Raw genomic sequence first — 25,792 nt, 5'->3', positions numbered from 1 at the left:
TCAGCTGAAAAATGCTGTGAAATGGGGGGGCACTTCAGGCCAGTGTAGGATTTGGGATACAAGAACCATTAAACAGCACGAGAAAGCCCGTACACTGAATCGCAGGGCTTTCTATTCAAAGAAGGACAAAAGAAATTTCTCTGAATTCCATTTTTTGCAGCACAGCGAAGACAGCGGGCACGAGGCCTGTTAGCTCAGTTGGTTAGAGCGTGGTGCTAATAACGCCAAGGTCGCGGGTTCGATCCCCGTTCGGGCCAGGCAGTCTCCTCCGCTCTTGCCAAAACCCGTTACTGTGGTGAGATCGGTGGTTTTGCAAAGACGCCACATACTGCCGACAGACGAGAGTGTTGCGGGAGAAGAGAGAAGTGATGGAAGATTGAAGAGTGTCCTAGGTGGAGCCAAGATGAAGTGTCACAATTGCCTAGGGGAGGATTTCAAATGTTTAAGATGGTAAAAATAACCGGAAGTGATCCCCCAGTCCAGCGCAGTCTGACGTACTTCTGTCATATAAAGTGAAACTAGATGTCGAACTGGAGCCTCACCATTTGCATAAGTGAGGCTCCAGTTATACATCTAGTTTCACTTTAAATGACAAAACTGAAGAGACTTAAAAGAGCTGGAGAGGATTTCTTACAACTTTTGAGCCGGCACAGTTTTCGAAAACGTTTTCTTCACGCTGCACTGTACAACACAGACAGCCAAGAGTCTCCAAAACAAAACGAATTGACAGATAGGAGAAAAGTCCCACTCGTCCTAAAGTTCCCAAAATCCAGAACTGAGCGTAAACAAAGTGTTCAAGTAGCGTGGGAATGCTACCCCTAATCCTAGCTGGAGTTTGAGCGTCTGGTTCAGAGTTTGCTCAAGAGTTTACCTTTCACAGATGCACAAAGATGAATGTTGAGGGTGCACGCTTCAAGGCGCCTTACAGTGCAGGGAGTGATTAGAGACGATTCGTGACGTGTGCTCGTTCCCATATACCGTACGCCCCGGGTTGCAGTGCGAGGATGACGTCCAATACCGCTTCGGCACGTAACGGCATTATATTCAAGTGCAGGACGTGAGGGTTTTATTTTGTTCGTTTTGTTCTGCTCTGCTCTGCTTTGCTTTGTTTTGCTTTCCATGGCGTTCGTAAGAGGGTCAATAAAAAGGCGATTCCTGCGTCTAACACGAATGTAAGAGCTATTTCAAGTGCGGCTTCTAAAATGCTTGTAGACATTTGTCTGTTGTTGATTTTTTTTTGGGTCTAACAAAGTGCCATTTTCCTGTCCGGACGGGGAGACTATATCATTCCCACATGAAGCAACCCTTAATTCCTCTGAGGCGTGTCTGTCTGCAAGGCTTGTATTTTGGAAAGGTTTTTTTTTTAATGGAGATCGACTTTGAAAAAGGTTTCCGCCGCCGCCTCGCGATCCATGTGAGATTGTAGCAAGAACGCAACAACGGCGGCGCTCGCTGTAGTTGTGGCCGAATGTTTAAGGCGATGGACTAGAAATCCATTGGGGTCTCCCCGCGCAGGTTCGAATCCCGCCGACTACGGTGTCCTCCTCACGTCGTCGTGTGCCGGCGCAAGCAAGGAAAAGTGCCTTTCTGCTTTTCCTGGTGGTTTTAAAACGCGAGATCGCTTGTACCCGCTGCCTTGGAAAGAAATGTCTACATGTTTACTTGCACATTGTCTATTGTTTGTTTGTACATTGTCTTGATGCACTGTTTGCACTTTGTCTTGTTTTTTACACTTGTTTTACAATCGAGAGACCTTCTGTAAGTAAGAATTCCATTGTACCAGTACCGGTTACATATGGCAATAAAGTTCAAGTTCAAATGCTTCAGCGTCCGCAAACGGCATTTTGCAGCTGGAAGCAGATGGTGACGCTTTTTGCGGTCGCGTGTCTTGTGCCCCATTTCCGGCCTTTAACATCGAATCAATAAAGCTGTTAGAACCGACACCATAGGTGCTTTTCTTACAACTTTTGATCTGACTCAGTTTCGGAATGCAATTCCTGAACACTGCGAGAGACAACCTACAGAGGCAGCCATTCAAAATGAGCGGTAAAAACCCGTGGTACAGTAACCAACCCGCAGGGCATCGTAGGGCACCGCGGTAAGTGATTGGCTGGCCAAAATGACCGACAGGGGCACTCGTGGTGCATTGGTTGGTAGTGAAAAGATTTAATCATTTAATGTCTTTACTGTGCACATTTCAATCCGCTTAGTTTTGAATATTTATATGGAATTTTACCACTAAAGGGAAATTTTAGTAGCTGAGCATAAAAAGAAGAGGAGCATAACGCATCTGAAGGTCATAAACGATATTAATTTAGGAACATAAACATTACTGTATGTACATAAACTGTACTGTGTATGGCTGGTCTTGATAGTTTAAAGAAAAAATACACACCAGTCTTCCATTTCTCCCTAAACATTTTAAGCATGAAAGTTTTATGAAACGGTACCCAAATATGTGATTGCTGTATAGAATGAATTTTAATTTTTAAAAATGATTTAACACGAAAATTAAGCTGTTTACATCTTCCGCCTGAGAACAGTCACCCGTTGCTTCCCAACGCAGAAACACAGCCACTAACTAGCAAAGAGAGGACATTAGCTAGCCAATATGATAAAGAAATAAATGATTATTTTGTTTATTTCTTTTGCACATTTATTTGAACATTTCCATCGATTGTACAAGCACTTGGAAACTGTCCAATCCCTAGTTCATCAAGCATTTACCGGTCTGGTGCCGGTCTGTGTCTTCTAGGATATAATGCCAGCGAACTCTTGTTTTTATGTCCACTATACCTACGCTGGGCAAACGTTCCGAGGTCAAATTCTTCCAGCACGGGGGTACCTTTAAAGCGGAGACGACGGCACCGACATTTTTTGGCGCGCCTTCTCTTTAAAGCCCTGGCCAAATATGAAGACAGTACGTACAGTTATAATTCAAACGGAATTAAAAACTACACATCCCAGTTACCATGGTGGTGCTTGTGATCATTGCGTTTAACCAATGAAACAGGGCGAAAAATCAGTCACATGACTTTGGGGCAGAGTTTCGAAAGCTTAACCTATCAGCAACAAAGTGAAATTTACACGATAGGCTACCTCAAACTGTCAGTTACACGACTGTGTATGTCGCTTAAGCCACTCCTATTTGGCATTTTAGTTATGGAGGCGAGAAGACGCCCCCCCCCCCCACCTCTGGGTGTCTGATTTGCCGCCATCTTTAACTGTTCGGTGTCCGAATCGGAGTAGCTACGCGTACGAAATAAAGTTAATCCCAACTACAAAACATATATTTTTGTGGTAAGAAGGCGCAAAACATCAGTATTTACTGCTATTAATTACTGTACGATTTATAGTTGAAATCTGAGCCTAGATATAAAGTTAGATATAAAGTTAAAATCTCGACAAAGCAATGTAGGAAATACAGAGAAAATAAATCCTTTCTGACATCTAAAATCAGTTTCGATCAAGGTCTCTAAAACGAACAAGAAAAAGAGGATTTTCGGAGGGCAATTACGCTGTGTTTATATAGAATAACTGATTTATGAGCAATCTAATTTCTTGTTCGTTTAAAACAGTGAAATGTCAGCTGCAAAAGATCGCACCAGAAACAGCACTCTCTCTGCTTGTCATAGACGTTCAGGAAAGGATGAATGAAGTCATGTCAAGTACAATAATTCGGTGATCAATAATAACAGTTGTAGGACAGTATATAAGGAGGATAAGGATTTTGAAGTTGACTCGAAATCTGATAGGTAACCAGTGCAAGGACTTGAAAACAGGTGTAATGCATCCCTGATAGGATTCTTGCTGTCATATTCTGAACATATTGAAGATTGCTCAGTGTGGATTTAATTTCCCCAGTGAACAGGATGTGCATTTATTGATTCTAGAAAAAAAGCCTTTCTTGATTTCTCTAGTTCACTTTAAAATAAACTATTATTCCACAATGCAGAGTATTACATGGCCAGTATTTACACATGATATTTGTGATTTAAAGAAATTAACACAAGCAGCTTTTGGAGATTTAAGTGTTGGCTGAGTTATTGCAGGATAAAAGACTAGAGATGTTGGCAAGAAGAAGATAATTTGGGGAAAGCTGAGGAATACACTTATAACAAGAACACTTCCTATTGGGGTTAGGCATACTTTTGATGAAGATGAAGTTAACAGACTATATGTTTACATAGATACTGAAATAAGGATTGTATTTTAGATTATGTGTAGTTGCTGGCATTGAACTGTGTGTTGGATGCACATGAATTGAAGGAATGGGCAAACATAGCTGATGCGGATCCACAGAGCCAGCATATTAAGATGTTTATAATTAGAGGCAATTTGTTTAAATAACTAGGTATGGATACTGATGTGCAAGAGAGGTGGAAAGGCTGTTTCCTTAAGCCAGCACTATAAAATATTTTATTCTCAGTGAGATGCTGCCATTTCATCGTGGGTTTCTAACACTGTGTATAGTTCCATCCACACAGTGCCTTTACTTCCATCCATTTCTAATCTCTTTATACAGTACAGAGGATTTGGAGCCTATCCTAGTAAGCAACGGACACAAGGCAGAATACACCCTGGACGTAGCGCCAGTCCATCACAGGACAGACAGACACAAACACACACACACACCAGGGCCAGTTTTCCCATAAACCAATTAACTTACCAGTATCTTTTGGAGTGCGAGAGGGAGTCATATCACACATATGGAGAAAAACCATGTAACCCAGAGAGAACATGTAAACCCCACACACACAGGATGGCAGGAATTGAACCTAGGACCCCAGTGCTGCAAGATAGCAATGCTAACCACTTCGCCACCATTATAAATGGATGGATATCTTAGTTATCTTTCTAGTTCACAGGTTTGCATGCATAATTTAATTTTGAAAGCCACTGAGACATCAGGTACTACTGTTGTATTTATGAAAAAGAAACAAAACAAAAAACATACTAACAACTGTGCCATCCTACTCCTTAGTTAATACATTTTATTATTCATAAACAGTTAACATTGTTAGCAAAATATTTTGAATTATATTTAACCCTATTTTTTCTTTAGTTTTGTATTTAACTTATTATATGATAGTCAGACTTAATGTATATTTGAACAATGAAAATATATTTTTACAAGATGCGGGGGAAAGTGCAACAGCTTATTACAGTGCTAAATTTAATATTATTGATTGCTAATAGTTTATGCTAACACCTAACTTTCTTAATTAGATGTATTTAAAACAGTGAACTAAGTGTAACATACTATTCAGAAATACAATCGAAAATAGTTTTGTGGTGTTTGTATGGATGAAACGTTTCTAAAATGTATAACGTAACAAAATTAAAGACGATTAAAATCTGTAATCTTTCCACTTGTAATGTCATTAGACAGAACAACACGTTTCTGGTTTGTTTTAATTAGTATTAGTTAGTAGTTAGTAGTTTTAATTTAATTAGTTTTGCAATTCGCACTGATTCCCTTGCGAAGATATGGACTTAAGAATATTCGTGCCTGGTCAAAAAATGGCATTAAGCACTTAAAATTAATATGGTTAATAATAGTAAACTGTAACATGCTGTAACAAGATCGGTTAAACTGCGAAGAAAATGCTTTCAGAGAAAATGTTTCAGGTGTGAAGAACATAGATCTCCAATGCAATTTCAACCAAACCTGTTCCCACACACCCTGGCCCCACTACCATTAGAATATACACAAAGCACTGAAATCTTTCGAGCTAATGATCAGGTGACCCGAGAGAGAGCGAGAGAAACACCAAGGGGTGCGGAACCAGGGAACTATTTACATGGAAAACGGGCGATCTCCCCAGACTGTCCGCCCGTTTCACTGTTACCTGGATACCTCTTTATTTAACTCACTAACACTGATTTTTAGTTTAGAAGGATTCAAGTAGGGTTTTAGATGAAAGGCAGCGACCTTAATCAAGCCCAAATCATAATTGAACCCATTCAGAGCCTACATTACATTTTAGCGTTTCATTCTGAGCAGAAGACCCTCACACCTGAAGAAGGCTTGCGTTTTCTCTCTTCTCTTTTAAGCATGTGTACAATGTGTAATACAATTACAATGTGTAATTACAATGCTGTAATACAATTTGAATCATATGAGGGTGGGGGGGAGGTGTCTTTCGCTGGAAATCTCGCCTGCTTCTACTTTACGAGTACAACCCCCTCTCTGCCGGAGTGCTGGCTGTGACGAATTAAACCGGTTTCACAGGTTTCAATCACAGACCATGTGACATGGGAGTCAGGAAACTAACACACAGCGCCACCGGATTTGATAACACTATAAAAACGCTATAAAATAATGTGACTAGGCACAGAACAAGTTTACAGCACAGTACAATAATAAATGCTGACCATGACTTTAGAAGCATAAATTGCCTTACACTCAATTTAAACACAAGCTGTCTTTAGCCCTCTAAGCTGGTTCATACAGAAATGTAGAGATCCAGGCTCAGAACACACAGCTTCATTAGCGAAAACATATGCAGGACAACTAGAGAAGACGTTTTACAGAGGATGGATTTTTAGAAACATCCCATCAGTGACATCACTGAAGTCAACTCCTAGGTACTGTAACTGCCGTGTGGATAGTTTCACAAGAATCAGACAAAGGTTTAAGCATCGCTTGTTCTAGATAAAACTGCAAAAAAAAACAACAACAACCCATAATGTACTTCTTTGCGGCTCTGTTTGCCCAAATCATATATTCACAACGTGAAATCTAGAAAATAATATTACGTAACCAAAATCCGCAATATGGAAACAGAACCTGTGTAATTGTTGATAGATGATGTACTCGTAACATTTTTTCAAGACGAACTACAACATTTAAAAAATGACTTGTATGTACTTGATATCTCTAATCAATCCACGGGTCCCAGCACAAAAACGAAACTAAAACGCATACCGTTTCGCGCTTCTTATTAGTTGCTCAAAAGTAATTTGACCGTATGAAATGCATAATATAAACCTAGAAACATATACGTGAGCAGTACTTAAGCACTGTAGTATCGGTGTTAAGACATACCTCTCAAATACTGTAAATCAAGTTAAAAATATCTCAAGACCGATTCTGGTCATAATGAAACCATGTTTCGTGTATGTTTTCTTTAAAGTACCAAGACCAGCCATATACTGTATGTTTATGTTCCAAAATTAATATCGTTTATGGCCTTCACACGCGTTGCAGTATGCTCCTATTCTTTTTATGCTCAGCTCCTAAGATTTCCCTTCAGTGGTAAAATTAGATATGAATATTCAATACTTAAACGGGCACAGTTAAGACATTAAATATACATATACATACTGTATACAGTACAGTTTTCATACGGTAATATGTTTATGTTCCTAAATCAATCTCTTTTATGAGCATGTGAAAGGCATGGTGAATCGATTCTCAAAAATTACTGTACTTTGCATGATTGGAAACAAATGCGTGATTGCGAAATGCTGTAGTGTTACTTTTACAAAGACGGTCGATGAAAGAAAGAATGTTGACCAGGGCAATATTTTGAGTTTACACTTACAGCTTGTCCAAGGTCATTCATTATTAATACTATTAGTAATATCTTCGTTAAAGACTTTGATGGCCACAGCTCAAACATGAGAGGTTGAGCTTTATTAGCTCCACCTTGCGGAAATTCCGGATACTATTATTTTGCTTGTCGTATTATAGGAGAATTTACGGTAACTCGCGGTATTTACCGGTAGGTTGCGGTAGACTGCGTACAGCGTACCGCAAAATAATGCGGTATCGCCCGTGCATTTTGAATGGCTGCATCTGTAGGCTGCCAAAAGTCTCCGAAACCAAATTTTGATAGCAGAAAATTCTCACTCGTCCAGAAGTTCCCTTGGGACCCAACATCCAGCACAGAGTGGTAAAAAAGCGTCTTTTTTGGAGACCCTTACAGCGTGCATTGGTGGTTCAGTGGTAGAATTCTCGCCTGCCACGCGGGAGGCCCGGGTTCGATTCCCGGCCAATGCAGTGGCTTTTGCAGCGAGCGGCTCCATCACTTGCATCCCCTTTCAACTCGCAACTGAAAACCCTCTGAAGCTTAGAAGCTGTGAGCCAGGTCAGTACCCGGATGAGGGTGACCTACAGGGAAAAGCAAAGCTTACAGCTGGAAGCGGTGTTAATGGAGCCAGCGGTGGGGCACTCACCCTGAGGTCTGTGCGGGTCCCAATGCCCCAGTATAGTGACGGAGACGCTGTGTGGTAAAAAGGCGCCGTCTTTTGGATGAGATGTAAATCCGAGGTCATAGCTCTCTGTGGTCATTAAAAGTGACCACCAAAACCTTTGACAAAAGCTCTTGGTAATTGATGGTCTTCAATAATGCTTCTCCTTTAGGTACATTTGAAATCAGCTGAAAAATGCTGTGAAATGGGGGGGCACTTCAGGCCAGTGTAGGATTTGGGATACAAGAACCATTAAACAGCACGAGAAAGCCCGTACACTGAATCGCAGGGCTTTCTATTCAAAGAAGGACAAAAGAAATTTCTCTGAATTCCATTTTTTGCAGCACAGCGAAGACAGCGGGCACGAGGCCTGTTAGCTCAGTTGGTTAGAGCGTGGTGCTAATAACGCCAAGGTCGCGGGTTCGATCCCCGTTTGGGCCAGGCAGTCTCCTCCGCTCTTGCCAAAACCCGTTACTGTGGTGAGATCGGTGGTTTTGCAAAGACGCCACATACTGCCGACAGACGAGAGTGTTGCGGGAGAAGAGAGAAGTGATGGAAGATTGAAGAGTGTCGTAGGTGGAGCCAAGATGAAGTGTCACAATTGCCTAGGGGAGGATTTCAAATGTTTAAGATGGTAAAAATAACCGGAAGTGATCCCCCAGTCCAGCGCAGTCTGACGTACTTCTGTCATATAAAGTGAAACTAGATGTCGAACTGGAGCCTCACCATTTGCATAAGTGAGGCTCCAGTTATACATCTAGTTTCACTTTAAATGACAAAACTGAAGAGACTTAAAAGAGCTGGAGAGGATTTCTTACAACTTTTGAGCCGGCACAGTTTTCGAAAACGTTTTCTTCACGCTGCACTGTACAACACAGACAGCCAAGAGTCTCCAAAACAAAACGAATTGACAGATAGGAGAAAAGTCCCACTCGTCCTAAAGTTCCCAAAATCCAGAACTGAGCGTAAACAAAGTGTTCAAGTAGCGTGGGAATGCTACCCCTAATCCTAGCTGGAGTTTGAGCGTCTGGTTCAGAGTTTGCTCAAGAGTTTACCTTTCACAGATGCGCAAAGATGAATGTTGAGGGTGCACGCTTCAAGGCGCCTTACAGTGCAGGGAGTGATTAGAGACGATTCGTGACGTGTGCTCGTTCCCATATACCGTACGCCCCGGGTTGCAGTGCTAGGATGACGTCCAATACCGCTTCGGCACGTAACGGCATTATATTCAAGTGCAGGACGTGAGGGTTTTATTTTGTTCGTTTTGTTCTGCTCTGCTCTGCTCTGCTTTGCTTTCTATGGCGTTCGTAAGAGGGTCAATAAAAAGGCGATTCCTGCGTCTAACACGAATGTAAGAGCTATTTCAAGTGCGGCTTCTAAAATGCTTGTAGACATTTGTCTGTTGTTGATTGTTTTTTTGGGTCTAACAAAGTGCCATTTTCCTGTCCGGACGGGGAGACTATATCATTCCCACATGAAGCAACCCTTAATTCCTCTGAGGCGTGTCTGTCTGCAAGGCTTGTATTTTGGAAAGGTTTTTTTTTTAATGGAGATCGACTTTGAAAAAGGTTTCCGCCGGCGCCTCGCGATCCATGTGAGATTGTAGCAAGAATGCAACAACGGCGGCGCTCGCTGTAGTTGTGGCCGAGTGTTTAAGGCGATGGACTAGAAATCCATTGGGGTCTCCCCGCGCAGGTTCGAATCCTGCCGACTACGGTGTCCTCCTCACGTCGTCGTGTGCCGGCGCAAGCAAGGAAAAGTGCCTTTCTGCTTTTCCTGGTGGTTTTAAAACGCGAGATCGCTTGTACCCGCTGCCTTGGAAAGAAATGTCTACATGTTTACTTGCACATTGTCTATTGTTTGTTTGTACATTGTCTTGATGCACTGTTTGCACTTTGTCTTGTTTTTTACACTTGTTTTACAATCGAGAGACCTTCTGTAAGTAAGAATTCCATTGTACCAGTACCGGTTACATATGGCAATAAAGTTCAAGTTCAAATGCTTCAGCGTCCGCAAACGGCATTTTGCAGCTGGAAGCAGATGGCGACGCTTTTTGCGGTCGCGTGTCTTGTGCCCCATTTCCGGCCTTTAACATCGAATCAATAAAGCTGTTAGAACCGACACCATAGGTGCTTTTCTTACAACTTTTGATCTGACTCAGTTTCGGAATGCAATTCCTGAACACTGCGAGAGACAACCTACAGATGCAGCCATTCAAAATGAGCGGTAAAAACCCGTGGTACAGTAACCAACCCGCAGGGCATCGTAGGGCACCGCGGTAAGTGATTGGCTGGCCAAAATGACCGACAGGGGCACTCGTGGTGCATTGGTTGGTAGTGAAAAGATTTAATCATTTAATGTCTTTACTGTGCACATTTCAATCCGCTTAGTTTTGAATATTTATATGGAATTTTACCACTAAAGGGAAATTTTAGTAGCTGAGCATAAAAAGAAGAGGAGCATAACGCATCTGAAGGTCATAAACGATATTAATTTAGGAACATAAACATTACTGTATGTACATAAACTGTACTGTGTATGGCTGGTCTTGATAGTTTAAAGAAAAAATACACACCAGTCTTCCATTTCTCCCTAAACATTTTAAGCATGAAAGTTTTATGAAACGGTACCCAAATATGTGATTGCTGTATAGAATGAATTTTAATTTTTAAAAATGATTTAACACGAAAATTAAGCTGTTTACATCTTCCGCCTGAGAACAGTCACCCGTTGCTTCCCAACGCAGAAACACAGCCACTAACTAGCAAAGAGAGGACATTAGCTAGCCAATATGATAAAGAAATAAATGATTATTTTGTTTATTTCTTTTGCACATTTATTTGAACATTTCCATCGATTGTACAAGCACTTGGAAACTGTCCAATCCCTAGTTCATCAAGCATTTACCGGTCTGGTGCCGGTCTGTGTCTTCTAGGATATAATGCCAGCGAACTCTTGTTTTTATGTCCACTATACCTACGCTGGGCAAACGTTCCGAGGTCAAATTCTTCCAGCACGGGGGTACCTTTAAAGCGGAGACGACGGCACCGACATTTTTTGGCGCGCCTTCTCTTTAAAGCCCTGGCCAAATATGAAGACAGTACGTACAGTTATAATTCAAACGGAATTAAAAACTACACATCCCAGTTACCATGGTGGTGCTTGTGATCATTGCGTTTAACCAACGAAACAGGGCGAAAAATCAGTCACATGACTTTGGGGCAGAGTTTCGAAAGCTTAACCTATCAGCAACAAAGCGAAATTTACACGATAGGCTACCTCAAACTGTCAGTTACACGACTGTGTATGTCGCTTAAGCCACTCCTATTTGGCATTTTAGTTATGGAGGCGAGAAGACGCCCCCCCCCCCCCGGATGTCTGATTTGCCGCCATATTTAACTGTTCGGTGTCCGAATCGGAGTAGCTACGCGTACGAAATAAAGTTAATCCCAACTACAAAACATATATTTTTGTGGTAAGAGGGCGCAAAACATCAGTATTTACTGCTATTAATTACTGTACGATTTATAGTTGAAATCTGAGCCTAGATATAAAGTTAGATATAAAGTTAAAATCTCGACAAAGCAATGTAGGAAATACAGAGAAAATAAATCCTGTCTGACATCTAAAATCAGTTTCGATCAAGGTCTCTAAAACGAACAAGAAAAAGAGGATTTTCGGAGGGCAATTACGCTGTGTTTATATAGAATAACTGATTTATGAGCAATCTAATTTCTTGTTCGTTTAAAACAGTGAAATGTCAGCTGCAAAAGATCGCACCAGAAACAGCACTCTCTCTGCTTGTCATAGACGTTCAGGAAAGGCTGAATGAAGTCATGTCAAGTACAATAATTCGGTGATCAATAATAACAGTTGTAGGACAGTATATAAGGAGGATAAGGATTTTGAAGTTGACTCGAAATCTGATCGGTAACCAGTGCAAGGACTTGAAAACAGGTGTAATGCATCCCTGATAGGATTCTTGCTGTCATATTCTGAACATATTGAAGATTGCTCAGTGTGGATTTAATTTCCCCAGTGAACAGGATGTGCATTTATTGATTCTAGAAAAAAAGCCTTTCTTGATTTCTCTAGTTCACTTTAAAATAAACTATTATTCCACAATGCAGAGTATTACATGGCCAGTATTTACACATGATATTTGTGATTTAAAGAAATTAACACAAGCAGCTTTTGGAGATTTAAGTGTTGGCTGAGTTATTGCAGGATAAAAGACTAGAGATGTTGGCAAGAAGAAGATAATTTGGGGAAAGCTGAGGAATACACTTATAACAAGAACACTTCCTATTGGGGTTAGGCATACTTTTGATGAAGATGAAGTTAACAGACTATATGTTTACATAGATACTGAAATAAGGATTGTATTTTAGATTATGTGTAGTTGCTGGCATTGAACTGTGTGTTGGATGCACATGAATTGAAGGAATGGGCAAACATAGCTGATGCGGATCCACAGAGCCAGCATATTAAGATGTTTATAATTAGAGGCAATTTGTTTAAATAACTAGGTATGGATACTGATGTGCAAGAGAGGTGGAAAGGCTGTTTCCTTAAGCCAGCACTATAAAATATTTTATTCTCAGTGAGATGCTGCCATTTCATCGTGGGTTTCTAACACTGTGTATAGTTCCATCCACACAGTGCCTTTACTTCCATCCATTTCTAATCTCTTTATACAGTACAGAGGATTTGGAGCCTATCCCAGTAAGCAACGGACACAAGGCAGAATACACCCTGGACGTAGCGCCAGTCCATCACAGGACAGACAGACACAAACACACACACACCAGGGCCAGTTTTCCCATAAACCAATTAACTTACCAGTATGTTTTGGAGTGCGAGAGGGAGTCATATCACACATATGGAGAAAAACCATGTAACCCAGAGAGAACATGTAAACCCCACACACACAGGATGGCAGGAATTGAACCTAGGACCCCAGTGCTGCAAGATAGCAATGCTAACCACTTCGCCACCATTATAAATGGATGGATAGCTTAGTTATCTTTCTAGTTCACAGGTTTGCATGCATAATTTAATTTTGAAAGCCACTGAGACATCAGGTACTACTGTTGTATTTATGAAAAAGAAACAAAACAAAAAACATACTAACAACTGTGCCATCCTACTCCTTAGTTAATACATTTTATTATTCATAAACAGTTAACATTGTTAGCAAAATATTTTGAATTATATTTAACCCCATTTTTTCTTTAGTTTTGTATTTAACTTATTATATGATAGTCAGACTTAATGTATATTTGAACAATGAAAATATATTTTTACAAGATGCGGGGGAAAGTGCAACAGCTTATTACAGTGCTAAATTTAATATTATTGATTGCTAATAGTTTATGCTAACACCTAACTTTCTTAATTAGATGTATTTAAAACAGTGAACTAAGTGTAACATACTATTCAGAAATACAATCGAAAATAGTTTTGTGGTGTTTGTATGGATGAAACGTTTCTAAAATGTATAACGTAACAAAATTAAAGACGATTAAAATCTGTAATCTTTCCACTTGTAATGTCATTAGACAGAACAACACGTTTCTGGTTTGTTTTAATTAGTATTAGTTAGTAGTTAGTAGTTTTAATTTAATTAGTTTTGCAATTCGCACTGATTCCCTTGCGAAGATATGGACTTAAGAATATTCGTGCCTGGTCAAAAAATGGCATTAAGCACTTAAAATTAATATGGTTAATAATAGTAAACTGTAACATGCTGTAACAAGATCGGTTAAACTGCGAAGAAAATGCTTTCAGAGAAAATGTTTCAGGTGTGAAGAACATAGATCTCCAATGCAATTTCAACCAAACCTGTTCCCACACACCCTGGCCCCACTACCATTAGAATATACACAAAGCACTGAAATCTTTCGAGCTAATGATCAGGTGACCCGAGAGAGAGCGAGAGAAACACCAAGGGGTGCGGAACCAGGGAACTATTTACATGGAAAACGGGCGATCTCCCCAGACTGTCCGCCCGTTTCACTGTTACCTGGATACCTCTTTATTTAGAACTCACTAACACTGATTTTTAGTTTAGAAGGATTCAAGTAGGGTTTTAGATGAAAGGCAGCGACCTTAATCAAGCCCAAATCATAATTGAACCCATTCAGAGCCTACATTACATTTTAGCGTTTCATTCTGAGCAGAAGACCCTCACACCTGAAGAAGGCTTGCGTTTTCTCTCTTCTCTTTTAAGCATGTGTACAATGTGTAATACAATTACAATGTGTAATTACAATGCTGTAATACAATTTGAATCGTATGAGGGTGGGGGGGAGGTGTCTTTCGCTGGAAATCTCGCCTGCTTCTACTTTACGAGTACAACCCCCTCTCTGCCGGAGTGCTGGCTGTGACGAATTAAACCGGTTTCACAGGTTTCAATCACAGACCATGTGACATGGGAGTCAGGAAACTAACACACAGCGCCACCGGATTTGATAACACTATAAAAACGCTATAAAATAATGTGACTAGGCACAGAACAAGTTTACAGCACAGTACAATAATAAATGCTGACCATGACTTTAGAAGCATAAATTGCCTTACACTCAATTTAAACACAAGCTGTCTTTAGCCCTCTAAGCTGGTTCATACAGAAATGTAGAGATCCAGGCTCAGAACACACAGCTTCATTAGCGAAAACATATGCAGGACAACTAGAGAAGACGTTTTACAGAGGATGGATTTTTAGAAACATCCCATCAGTGACATCACTGAAGTCAACTCCTAGGTACTGTAACTGTCGTGTGGATAGTTTCACAAGAATCAGACAAAGGTTTAAGCATCGCTTGTTCTAGATAAAACTGCAAAAAAAAACAACAACAACCCATAATGTACTTCTTTGCGGCTCTGTTTGCCCAAATCATATATTCACAACGTGAAATCTAGAAAATAATATTACGTAACCAAAATCCGCAATATGGAAACAGAACCTGTGTAATTGTTGATAGATGATGTACTCGTAACATTTTTTCAAGACGAACTACAACATTTAAAAAATGACTTGTATGTACTTGATATCTCTAATCAATCCACGGGTCCCAGCACAAAAACGAAACTAAAACGCATACCGTTTCGCGCTTCTTATTAGTTGCTCAAAAGTAATTTGACCGTATGAAATGCATAATATAAACCTAGAAACATATACGTGAGCAGTACTTAAGCACTGTAGTATCGGTGTTAAGACATACCTCTCAAATACTGTAAATCAAGTTAAAAATATCTCAAGACCGATTCTGGTCATAATGAAACCATGTTTCGTGTATGTTTTCTTTAAAGTACCAAGACCAGCCATATACTGTATGTTTATGTTCCAAAATTAATATCGTTTATGGCCTTCACACACGTTGCAGTATGCTCCTATTCTTTTTATGCTCAGCTACTAAGATTTCCCTTCAGTGGTAAAATTAGATATGAATATTCAATACTTAAACGGGCACAGTTAAGACATTAAATATACATATACATACTGTATACAGTACAGTTTTCATACGGTAATATGTTTATGTTCCTAAATCAATCTCTTTTATGAGCATGTGAAAGGCATGGTGAATCGATTCTCAAAAATTACTGTACTTTGCATGATTGGAAACAAATGCGTGATTGCGAAATGCTGTAGTGTTACTTTTACAAAGACGGTCGATGAAAAAAAGAATGTTGACCAGGGCAATACTTTGAGCTTACACTTACAGCTTGTCCAAGGTCATTCATTATTAATACTATTAGTAATATCTTCGTTAAAGACTTTGATGGCCACAGCTCAAACATGAGAGGTTGAGCTTTATTAGCTCCACCTTGCGGAAATTCCGGATACTATTATTTTGCTTGTCGTATTATAGGAGAATTTACGGTAACTCGCGGTATTTACCGGTAGCTTGCGGTAGACTGCGTACAGCGTACCGCAAAATAATGCGGTATCGCCCGTGCATTTTGAATGGCTGCATCTGTAGGCTGCCAAAAGTCTCCGAAACCAAATTTTGATAGCAGAAAATTCTCACTCGTCCAGAAGTTCCCTTGGGACCCAACATCCAGCACAGAGTGGTAAAAAAGCATCTTTTTTGGAGACCCTTACAGCGTGCATTGGTGGTTCAGTGGTAGAATTCTCGCCTGTCACGCGGGAGTCCTGGGTTCGATTCCCGGCCAATGCAGTGGCTTTTGCAGCGAGCGGCTCCATCACTTGCATCCCCTTTCAACTCGCAACTGAAAACCCTCTGAAGCTTAGAAGCTGTGAGCCAGGTCAGTACCCGGATGAGGTATTTTTTTTTTCACGGGGAGCGACTCTGAAAAGGTTTCCCCAGCCACCTCGCACTCGTGTTAGATTATAGGAGGAATGCGGCGGCCACAAACTCGCCGTAGTCGTGGCCGAGTGGTTAAGGTGATGGACTCGACATCCAGTGGGGACTCCCCGCGCAGGTTCAAATCCTGCCGGCTACAGTGTCTGCTGCACGTTGTAGTGTGCCTGCGTGGCAGAGGCGAAGTGCCGCTTCTCCTTCTCTGGTACTATAAAAGCGCTAAATCGCTTGGACCCACTGCCATGGAAATCAATTCTTCAGATAACCACACATTTTGCGTTCGCACGTCTGGTGCTCTACTTATGCCTTTGAAAACCGGGTCAATAAAGCTCAAAGAACCGACACGATAGGTGCTCGTAAAGCACGCAGTAAAGAACTCTTATCAGCGAGGGTTTCAGTGGGTTAACTGAGGAGAAGGCGTGATCGCTAATTGTTGAGTTTTTATTTGGTGTTAGAAACACTCTTACTGTGCATGAAGTGCAACAAATGTAGCCACAGAAATTGCATCGCGCTTTCATTTATGCTATTGCAGACACCAACGTTGCCTAGATAGAAAACCGATAAAGCCGTGGGTTTGCTTGCCGGTCTGAAGGATCTCTCTTCGAATATCTATCATTTGTCAATGGAAGTAAAAGGCGCTGCAATCTGATACGTTCACATTCAAACCCGCAGCTGTTGTTCGACTTTATTTCTTGACTAATTACAACTGAGTGTCGCATGAGCAGTTACGTAAACTTGTCTGCTATATTTGAACACAAATGCCGTTCTTCAATTAAAACTAACAGTACATTGTCAGGGACATTCAGTTATATACAAACAAGAGACAGACAAGAGAATATTTCTACCTTTCATGTGGACTACGTGTTGACTTACTGATCGGAATAATTGAAATGTTCGGGTTCATAGCCGATGCAGTGCGTGCTAATTAGAACAGCAACGCTGGGCTCTCAGCACCGTACTGAGCCCAGGTGCAGTTCATTTACATGAAGGAAATCTCGTACTGGGTACGATTACACCCACATACAGTAAGTAGCACAGGCTACTTAGGGAGTAGCCGGATGCGTTTAAAAGTGACCCGAGCCAGGTAGGAGTCGAACCTACAATCTCCTGATCCGTAGTCAGACACGTTATCCATTGCGCCACTGGCGTCACACTGCACGACTGTAACCCAGTGAGCTCAGCACTGCAACTAGTAAAACATTACCCCCGTTCCATTCTTTTCCAAAAGTGAGAAACACCTGTTTTCTACATTCTGTCTGTTTAAAACCATATCTCTTTAAACCAAACCAAGAGTTTGTCCTTTGCACTGATATTCTGATTCATTTCGATTTCAAAGAAAAAAAAAAAACACTTTCTTCCAAAGCATCATAAAATTGTCCCTTCTTCCAGACTCTACTTCTCTCTTGTAGTAGTACAGCAGACCTTTCCAGGTGAGCAGATCACAGAGTCCGAAATGAGCTTCCTCCATCCAGCAAAGTACCTGAACATGACTCTGTCATCATAAAAGCACCCCTGTAGTAAAGCAATTAAATCCGAAATCAAGAGGGCAATTGCCTACTGAAGTTCAAGAAGTCATCAATTTTAACCTAGCAACACATTAAAGGCTGCATCTATACAAGTACGATTCTAGAAATGCTCACCAGATTACGTTTTAAGAAGGAACTGCGGCTCAGGTTCCGCCGAGATCTAAACTCGGATGGCAGGATTCAGAGTCCAGAGTTTGGACGGGTGGCGCACAGAGGGTCCATATACTGTAGATCCCTCAGTGATCTTCCGTGTGTTCAAACCGCCAGCGTGTGACTCCCCTGTCCCCGTGACCTCATTGCTCTGCTCTCACCTCTGTGCAGCCGAGCCCGACTCATGGTAAAGTGGAAAAAAAATGCCCTCAACGTGTGATTTACTCTGGAGCGAGGACAGATGTCACCTTCTTATCATTGAAGAGGATGTATGTGATGTGGCGACTAGGTTCAATTTTTTATCCTCTTTAAAAGATTAAGGACTGGGTGAGCCTGATTTACCACCCTTTCAGCTAAGAACCCGACGTGCGGACCGTTTAAGCTGCGTAGACTCGGTCGTTTAACTCTTCTCCATTAGCAGGGTTAAGGTTAAAGAAAAAACATTGCTGACTTCTTTTTTGTTTTCCAGCCGCGAGCGCTGATTAGCAAGGTTTGCATTTCATGTTTTGCAAGTTGCATTCTAAGAAAAACAAGTCGTTCAAGACAGGAAATGAATACTTGCATTTAATTAAGTCTAGCCGTAGGCGGTTGTTCATAATGACCAGTCCTGTTCGAGAAGTCAGAACAAAAAAAGGCACCGCTGGGATTCGGACCCGGGATCTCCTGTTTACTAGGCAGGCGCTTTAACCAACTAAGCCACAGCGCGCCAGGAGCGCTGTCCTTTTGCAGCCACTTGGACACACAGCTCAGACACATCTGCATTCGCTGTGCGCTCCGCCTGCTCGCTGAGCAAGTTGCCACCTTTACATACAATAGCAACATCGACACCAAGAGAAAGGATGACAAATGGCTTTTAACTGGAACTTTTCATGTCCAAGGAGCTCAATGTGCTTTCCGTGTACAACAGGGCCACTGAACTCCACACCGGCCACTGAAGCACAGCAGTGGCTTGCTGGCTTGACATCTCCCAAGGAAGATGTTGAAATTGCATGTGGAACAGGAAAATGACCCTCGAGTATGAGGGAAAAAAAAGAAAAAGAAAATCTGGAGCGCGCCAACTCATGTCCGGACAGCCCGGTTTCCTCGGCGAGGTGGCCGAGTGGTTAAGGCGATGGACTGCTAATCCATTGTGCTCCGCACGCATGGGTTCGAATCCCATCTTAGTCGCTCTCCATGTCTGACGCGTGTGCCTGTTCAAAGTCGGCCCTCGGTACTAGAGCAGTATGTTTTCCAGCGGTGGCTGAACATGGTATAGTCGGCTAACGTCGGTATCAGTAGTGCAGTGACAGAAACAGTATTTACGTGCTGCTGCTGCCAAGTGGCTCTGGGTTGAGACCGCGTTTTCACTTACTTGCAACACAAACGGAGAAAGCGTTTTCTGACAGTCTCTCGAGAGACTGCGCTAGGTGTTTAGAGATAGACTTTGTCAGTTCCCCCTGGGATGATGGCCTCTCAAATAGTTTGTGATTCCTCTAGACGTTTATACAGTAGAAGCATGGCTCGTGGCTTAAATTCAAGCTGACCAAGACTAAGGAAACGAGTTAGAGGTCTGATGCAGAACTGCGAATTCAGTGAACGGGAACACTACAGTACATTGCACTGTATGTGTGAGGAAAGCTGCCCCCTTCAGTCCCTTGTCGATCGAACAGAGAACTGTAAAGGATACCGCCAAGAAACTTTAGGATGCTGGTTGGAATCCAGCTCCAAAGAAGCCCCTTTGGGTGTTATGTCATCAAAAAGTAAGAACAACGAATCTCCCTTTGATCAAAAGCGCAACAAAACTGTTTTCCGTGGAGCAGGTTTCAGACCCGTAGACCTGTTTTATTTGTAGGGCAGGCGCATTCCCAAACGCGAATCTCCTGTTTTAGAAATGCTTTGGGCGGCGTGAAGTGAAAATAAGAAATGAACTCCAGATGCACATGGAAGCAATCAAGTGTTTCATCCGAGCTGTTTCAAAGACTGCTCAAGAGCTTTCCTTTCACAGAGGCGCAACGATTAATGATGGCGGTGCACCCTTCAATGCGCCTTACAACTCTAGGGAGTGATTGAGACGATTCGTAGCGTGTGCTCATTTCCCTATATTCCCCGTGCTGCAGTGGAAGGATGACGTACGTTACTGCTTCGACACGTAACAGCATTATATTCAACTGCAGGAGCTGAGGGCTTTCGTAAGCGCGTAAATCAAAGGCAATTCCTGCGTCTAACACTAATGTAAATGCTTTTCAAAGTGCAGTGTGGTGCAGCTTGTAAAATCCTTGTCCACATTTGTGGTTTGTTGATGTTTTTTCTGTCTGCCAAAGTTGCATTTTGACATCCGGACGGGGAGACTTTATCCTTTGAACGTGAAGCCACCTTTAAACCCTCGGAGGCGTGTCTGTCTGCCGGCACGTATTTTGTCAAAGGTATTTTTTTTTTAACGGGGAGACAGACCATATCATATTTTAACGGACCATATCATCTCCTCCCTGTCTGGATTGTTAGTAAGATGTAGACCCCTCTAGTTTTAGGACTTTTTTAATGTTAGTAATGTCATTGATGATGTTAAATCTCCATCTTGGGAATCCAGTTTCCAAAGAATTTTCAAAACGATGTAGTGCTGACTGAGCGGTCCAACACTGGTCACAGATAATAAGATCACATGGACTGTGGTGCTTTCCTGTAATCAAGAAAAATCAGAAAATCCGGCATATATATGGCATAATTTCCAAAGTCAAGTGAAGTATGGACTTAAAATTGTCAAAAGATAAATCATCTTTATAGAGTATGTTATCTGTTTAATATACGTTTACATTGTGATGAAACACTTTTCAAGACGACCATAAACATATGCAGCATGTTTAAGACAGGAATCTCAGTTTAGTTACAAAAACTTTGGCTGATAATCTGTCTGAAATTTCCATTTTTACTGCATGTTATTTAAGGATAAGTACTAACTCATTGACATTCCGTTGATTAAAATAACACTTAACATTAATCACAAATGTATTATTCCAAATAAACTGTAGTAATCAAGAGAAATTAAGAAACTAAAACATAAAGCAGTCTTCTGAGGATGCCAGATGCACATACAGATAGATATACTTACACCTAGGGCCAATTTGACCAGAATCCGTTTAACCACCCACCAATATATCTTCGGACTGATGGGTAGAAACCAGAGCCCCTGAAGGAAACCAAAGCAAACTACGCGATATTACAATTTTTCAGTTTTTAAAACATGTTGCAAATCTAACTTATACATATAATACTCATGTCTGAAATGCATAGAATGCTGACACTCCAATCTTTCATATGCAATGTTTTGCACAAAATCAGCAGCTGAACAGCAGTATGTGACATACTTTTATCCAGTGCCTTTCAGAGCAGAAACATAAATGTGGGCAAGAGTTCTTCCTCTATGGTCTGCTGTACTTTAGCTAGTCACATTTTGGCTGTGGCATGTGTACTCCTGGGAACCCTGGACTGTAATGAATATCAGGCATTATGTAAAAATTAATCATGTGAGCATATTATTGTGTTGAAGCAAAACACAAAGAATCACTTCTAAAACTTCAATTTAACTTCCAGTGTCTGGTCTTGAAATGCTGTCCCATCACCCATCTTCTGACTTCTGGGTGTGTTAATAGATAAATGTCATTTTCTTTTTCCCATATGCTCTTCTCTGCATCATTAAGTACTTGTGGGTCATATCATGTACCTCCTGGCATCCTGACTGGCAGGCGGCTGCTACAGAAAAGTAAAATAAATGATAAGATCTGCATATATTTGTGTTGAAGACAAAAACAAAAGAATTCAACATCTATATACTTTACACTTTACTGTAGCTTTTACAATACGACAATCTTGTCATATTTACAATCATCAATTGTTTTAGGTTGCTTAACTGATTATCTGGAGACACTTGTTCCAATGAACAAACAATGACCTTTGTTTAAGAGACAACTTACATTTTTAAACATTCCTTTAAAGATAAACCTCTGAAAATGTTTTAAATCAAACTTCCAACTTCTTAATTATGTTATAAAATGGCTAAAAAATTATTTAGTCCTTAACCTATTCAGAAAACTTCACTAAAAGGATTAAGGAATTGTTCTCTCTACTCATCTTCAATTCAATTCAATTTATTTTTTATATAGCACCTTTTACAACAAGGTTGCCCAAGGCACTTAACAAAGCAAGTGACCATATATGTTGTGAATACAGAATAGAAAAGACCAGAAGATAACAGAGGAGAGGAACCAAAAACTCCTTAGTAAGGAAAAAAAAACCTCTAGGGTTTATAGAGGGTTAGGGCCCATATCATATCATATCATCTTGTGCGTTCTGTTCTGGGTGAATACAAACGGTGTCATTCATGAAGTGCAATCGGTGCAACATGGCTGGAGAAGAGTGGCAGGCGGACTCTACAAAACAGAAGAAGCACATTGATATGATTTTGTTGAAGACACAATGAGAGAACAACTTCAAGAACTCCATTTGTTGCACTTTTCTATTGCTTTTACATTATGAGAAACCTGTCACATTAAAAGCTGCAGTGGACTGAGGCTGCTTATCTGCTCCAATGCAGTAAATCCTTCAAGAATGTGACCGACTCTGCTGGAAAGTGACACCTGTTAGAGTGAAAAATGTCCTTTGTGTAAGAGACAGGTCTCTATTAATCAGAAATCACAGCTCAGACATACATAGGAGCCACTATAGTTGATAATTGCCTCACAATTTCAAAATCAACTGTGTGTTCTGAATTATTTTTTTTTTCAATTAAACTATTTACAACAGTTTTTGTAAATTTATAATGACATTTATTTTTATCAAATGTCTAACTTCTTAAAGAAGTTTTGAAATATCTCTGTAGTCCAAAAACAATTGCTGTAGTCCTTAGTCTTTTCAGAAACTTTCACTAAAAGGTTTAAGGAATTGTTATCTAGACTCATCCTGTAGGCCCTGTTCTTGGTGTCATTCATGAAGTCCAGTCTGTCTCAGTCAATGTCTCTTCCCAAGCGGTTGCCTGTCTAATGCTGCTGGAAACTCCAGTGTCCGTTCTGGAAATGCTGGGCCATCATCGATCTTCTGACAATGACTATTGCCTTTGTCTGTAAATATTAAATTCATAAATCAGTAATTACTTTAATACATCATCTAAAAAAGATTTGAGAGTTTTTTCAATTTAAAAGCAGATGTCTTACACTGAAAACGATTCTTTGCATTGCGCCACTGATTATGAACTAATTTGAAAACTGTTTTAAGTGGAGTGATCGCTCTTTTAAAACATTCAGATAAAGTCAACAGTTTTTCAAAAGTGGTGACAATTAGACCTCTTAATTCCAAAACTTTCAATAAGAATACGAGTTGGGCAGATGTCTCGCAGTGTTTTGTCTTGGGAATATTTGAGTGGGGTGGCTAATCAGCCTCTATGCTCTTCTGAGCTTCATTTATCTCCTTTTCTACTCTTATCCCCTCCATCTGAGTGGGCCAGATAATCTGCCACGATGCTCTTCTGTGCATCTGTGAGCCTCTTTGTGGCCGTCTCAAATGCCCTCCTGGCAGCCTGGCTGGTGGTGAATTGGAGATGGTATCTACAAAACAAACACATACACACAGTGTATTATTGTTTCCAAGCCACGGACAGTTCGATTAATACATTAAAACAACTTTGTGATTTGGTTTACTTCTCATGCAGTCTTCGCAAGTCGTTTGAAGGATTATAAATTGGCTCCTCCACAGAAGAAATGAAAACATTTTCAGTCTCTGTTCCACAGATGCTATCAGTGGCAGTACAGCGTGGTTTAGTGAAGTAAAGGTGAAATACCTGAAAAAACAGACAAAATGCAGTTATTGTACTTTTCAACTATTGTTGAATGCTGAAGACAGATGTTGGCAATGAACTGGAGAGAATATATCAGCGTAAATTCGACTTACATGTTCCTCTTCTTCACTCAGGGCAAAGCATGCCAGCTGCTGTGAGGAGGTTGTGTGCTTTGTCACTGCTATTATCGCCAGTTTTTGCCCTCTTTGTGACACAAAATCCTTTCTCTGCATCCATACCTGGACCTGAAATCACAAGCAATTCAATAAATAATATTTGATTCAAAACTGCTAATAATCATTTTACAGTAGCAACAGCAGCACCCAGTAATGAAGTGTATGGAGAGTGTTGAGTGTTTCAATCAGTCAGTCTGACCTACTTGGCTGGGTGCTAAGCTTCTGTAGAATGAGGCGGCTGGGATCCCAATGAGGACTCACAAGTAGGGGATGGTGTGGAAGAGAGGTGCAAAAGATGAATGTGAAGGAGAGAAGGGGCTTACATATTACATGAGGAGGTGTCATTAAGAATTATTACGATTTAGTGCTGCTGAGGCTGTTTGAACCTGATGTTTGCCATTCACTAACTCTTGTTTCATATGGAGTTACTGAAAAAAAGTTGGGGTGGAGATCAAATTCCACTCTCACACTTCCACTCTCAAGTGCATTCATTCTGCCTGACTGAAAACAGAGCTGAGAGAATCTTCTCCCTCACCCCACCCTCCAGTCCAGTCTCCCTGTTAAGGCCCTAAGTAACGGGAGCCCACCTAAATGACAGCGATGAGCCCTGACTATCATTGTTATTCTTTCTCTTTATAAATGTCAGATAATAGTGTCATTGTTAGAATTTGACCAAACAACTGAAATATGCACGACTGTCATTCTTACTGTCATATTCTTTATCACCCCTAGGTGCTGCAGGTGCTTCAGCTGGAGAATAGTCTGCAGGTAATACAGCACAAAAAGCTGCTCAGGCATGGTGATGTCTTCAGAGGTGTGTGTCTTCTCCAGTATCCGCTCCACATCTCTCTTTGTAGCCCTCAGCACCTTCCAGCAGTCACTGGCTCTAGGCCAAGGACTCTGCAGCTGTCTGTATCTGTGGCAGAAGGAGTAGTACCATCAACGTCAATTCCCGTCATGTACTGGAACCGGAAACAAACTGGAATCAGAGTTCCAAATGGAAAATACCTCTTTTTGATGACTTCCTGTGAGACATCCTAGCTGCCTTTTTGCTGAATGTCCTTTAGGATGCTCTGAAAGATGATGATGACGTTAGCCAGGCTGCGATCCTCCTTTCCTAGGTTGATGGCATTCAGGATGTATCACAGGAACCGGTTGATGTTTTTTATGTAATTAGCAATGGTTTTGTGAGACATTCCAGTCATCCTCAGTTGGTAAAAAAAAGTACGCATTTTGGGAATGTCCTTCACAAACATCAAGGAATCTGGAAATGTTGTCTATCAAAAAAAATGTTTTTAGGGTTTATTTTTAGAGTTGGCACAATCTCAGATGGGTGAATTCTGTGCTAATAAATTAAAATATGTACTTTGTGAGTCTCTGCCCAGTTTTAAATACCTACCTCCTGAGAGCAGGTTACCATATCTAGGTCCTGTATAAGGTACCGTTTAAACCCAGCCAGGTGAGGAGCATCTAGAACGTGTTTTCTGTATAGTCCATCCCGGGTCACTCTCTTCTGGAGAGCCTGCTGATAACTCTTAACTACTGGGGTCTTGTAGGGATTTACTGGAACAGGACCCAACCCCAAGTCCTTCCAGGGCACCTTCCTGCCGT

General features: G+C 41.0%; 6 non-coding genes across 6 annotated transcripts; all 6 read left to right on the top strand.

Annotated features, from left to right (window-relative positions):
• The first annotated feature begins 183 nt into the window (after positions 1–183).
• Positions 184–257, top strand: trnai-aau (transfer RNA isoleucine (anticodon AAU)). Its single transcript has one exon. It is a non-coding gene; the product is annotated as a tRNA-Ile (tRNA).
• Positions 258–7,937: 7,680 nt separating this feature from the next.
• On the top strand, positions 7,938–8,008 carry trnag-gcc (transfer RNA glycine (anticodon GCC)). Its single transcript has one exon. It is a non-coding gene; the product is annotated as a tRNA-Gly (tRNA).
• A 558-nt stretch (positions 8,009–8,566) lies between these two features.
• Positions 8,567–8,640, top strand: trnai-aau (transfer RNA isoleucine (anticodon AAU)). Its single transcript has one exon. It is a non-coding gene; the product is annotated as a tRNA-Ile (tRNA).
• Positions 8,641–16,311: 7,671 nt separating this feature from the next.
• Positions 16,312–16,382, top strand: trnad-guc (transfer RNA aspartic acid (anticodon GUC)). Its single transcript has one exon. It is a non-coding gene; the product is annotated as a tRNA-Asp (tRNA).
• A 204-nt stretch (positions 16,383–16,586) lies between these two features.
• trnas-cga (transfer RNA serine (anticodon CGA)) lies at positions 16,587–16,668 on the top strand. Its single transcript has one exon. It is a non-coding gene; the product is annotated as a tRNA-Ser (tRNA).
• A 2,619-nt stretch (positions 16,669–19,287) lies between these two features.
• Positions 19,288–19,369, top strand: trnas-gcu (transfer RNA serine (anticodon GCU)). Its single transcript has one exon. It is a non-coding gene; the product is annotated as a tRNA-Ser (tRNA).
• Positions 19,370–25,792: the final 6,423 nt, after the last annotated feature.

The sequence above is a fragment of the Atractosteus spatula genome (assembly GCF_055471065.1).
Source record: "Atractosteus spatula isolate fAtrSpa1 chromosome 17 unlocalized genomic scaffold, fAtrSpa1.hap1 SUPER_17_unloc_3, whole genome shotgun sequence".
NCBI lineage: Eukaryota > Metazoa > Chordata > Actinopteri > Semionotiformes > Lepisosteidae > Atractosteus > Atractosteus spatula.
This window is presented reverse-complemented; position numbering and strand designations above follow the sequence as displayed.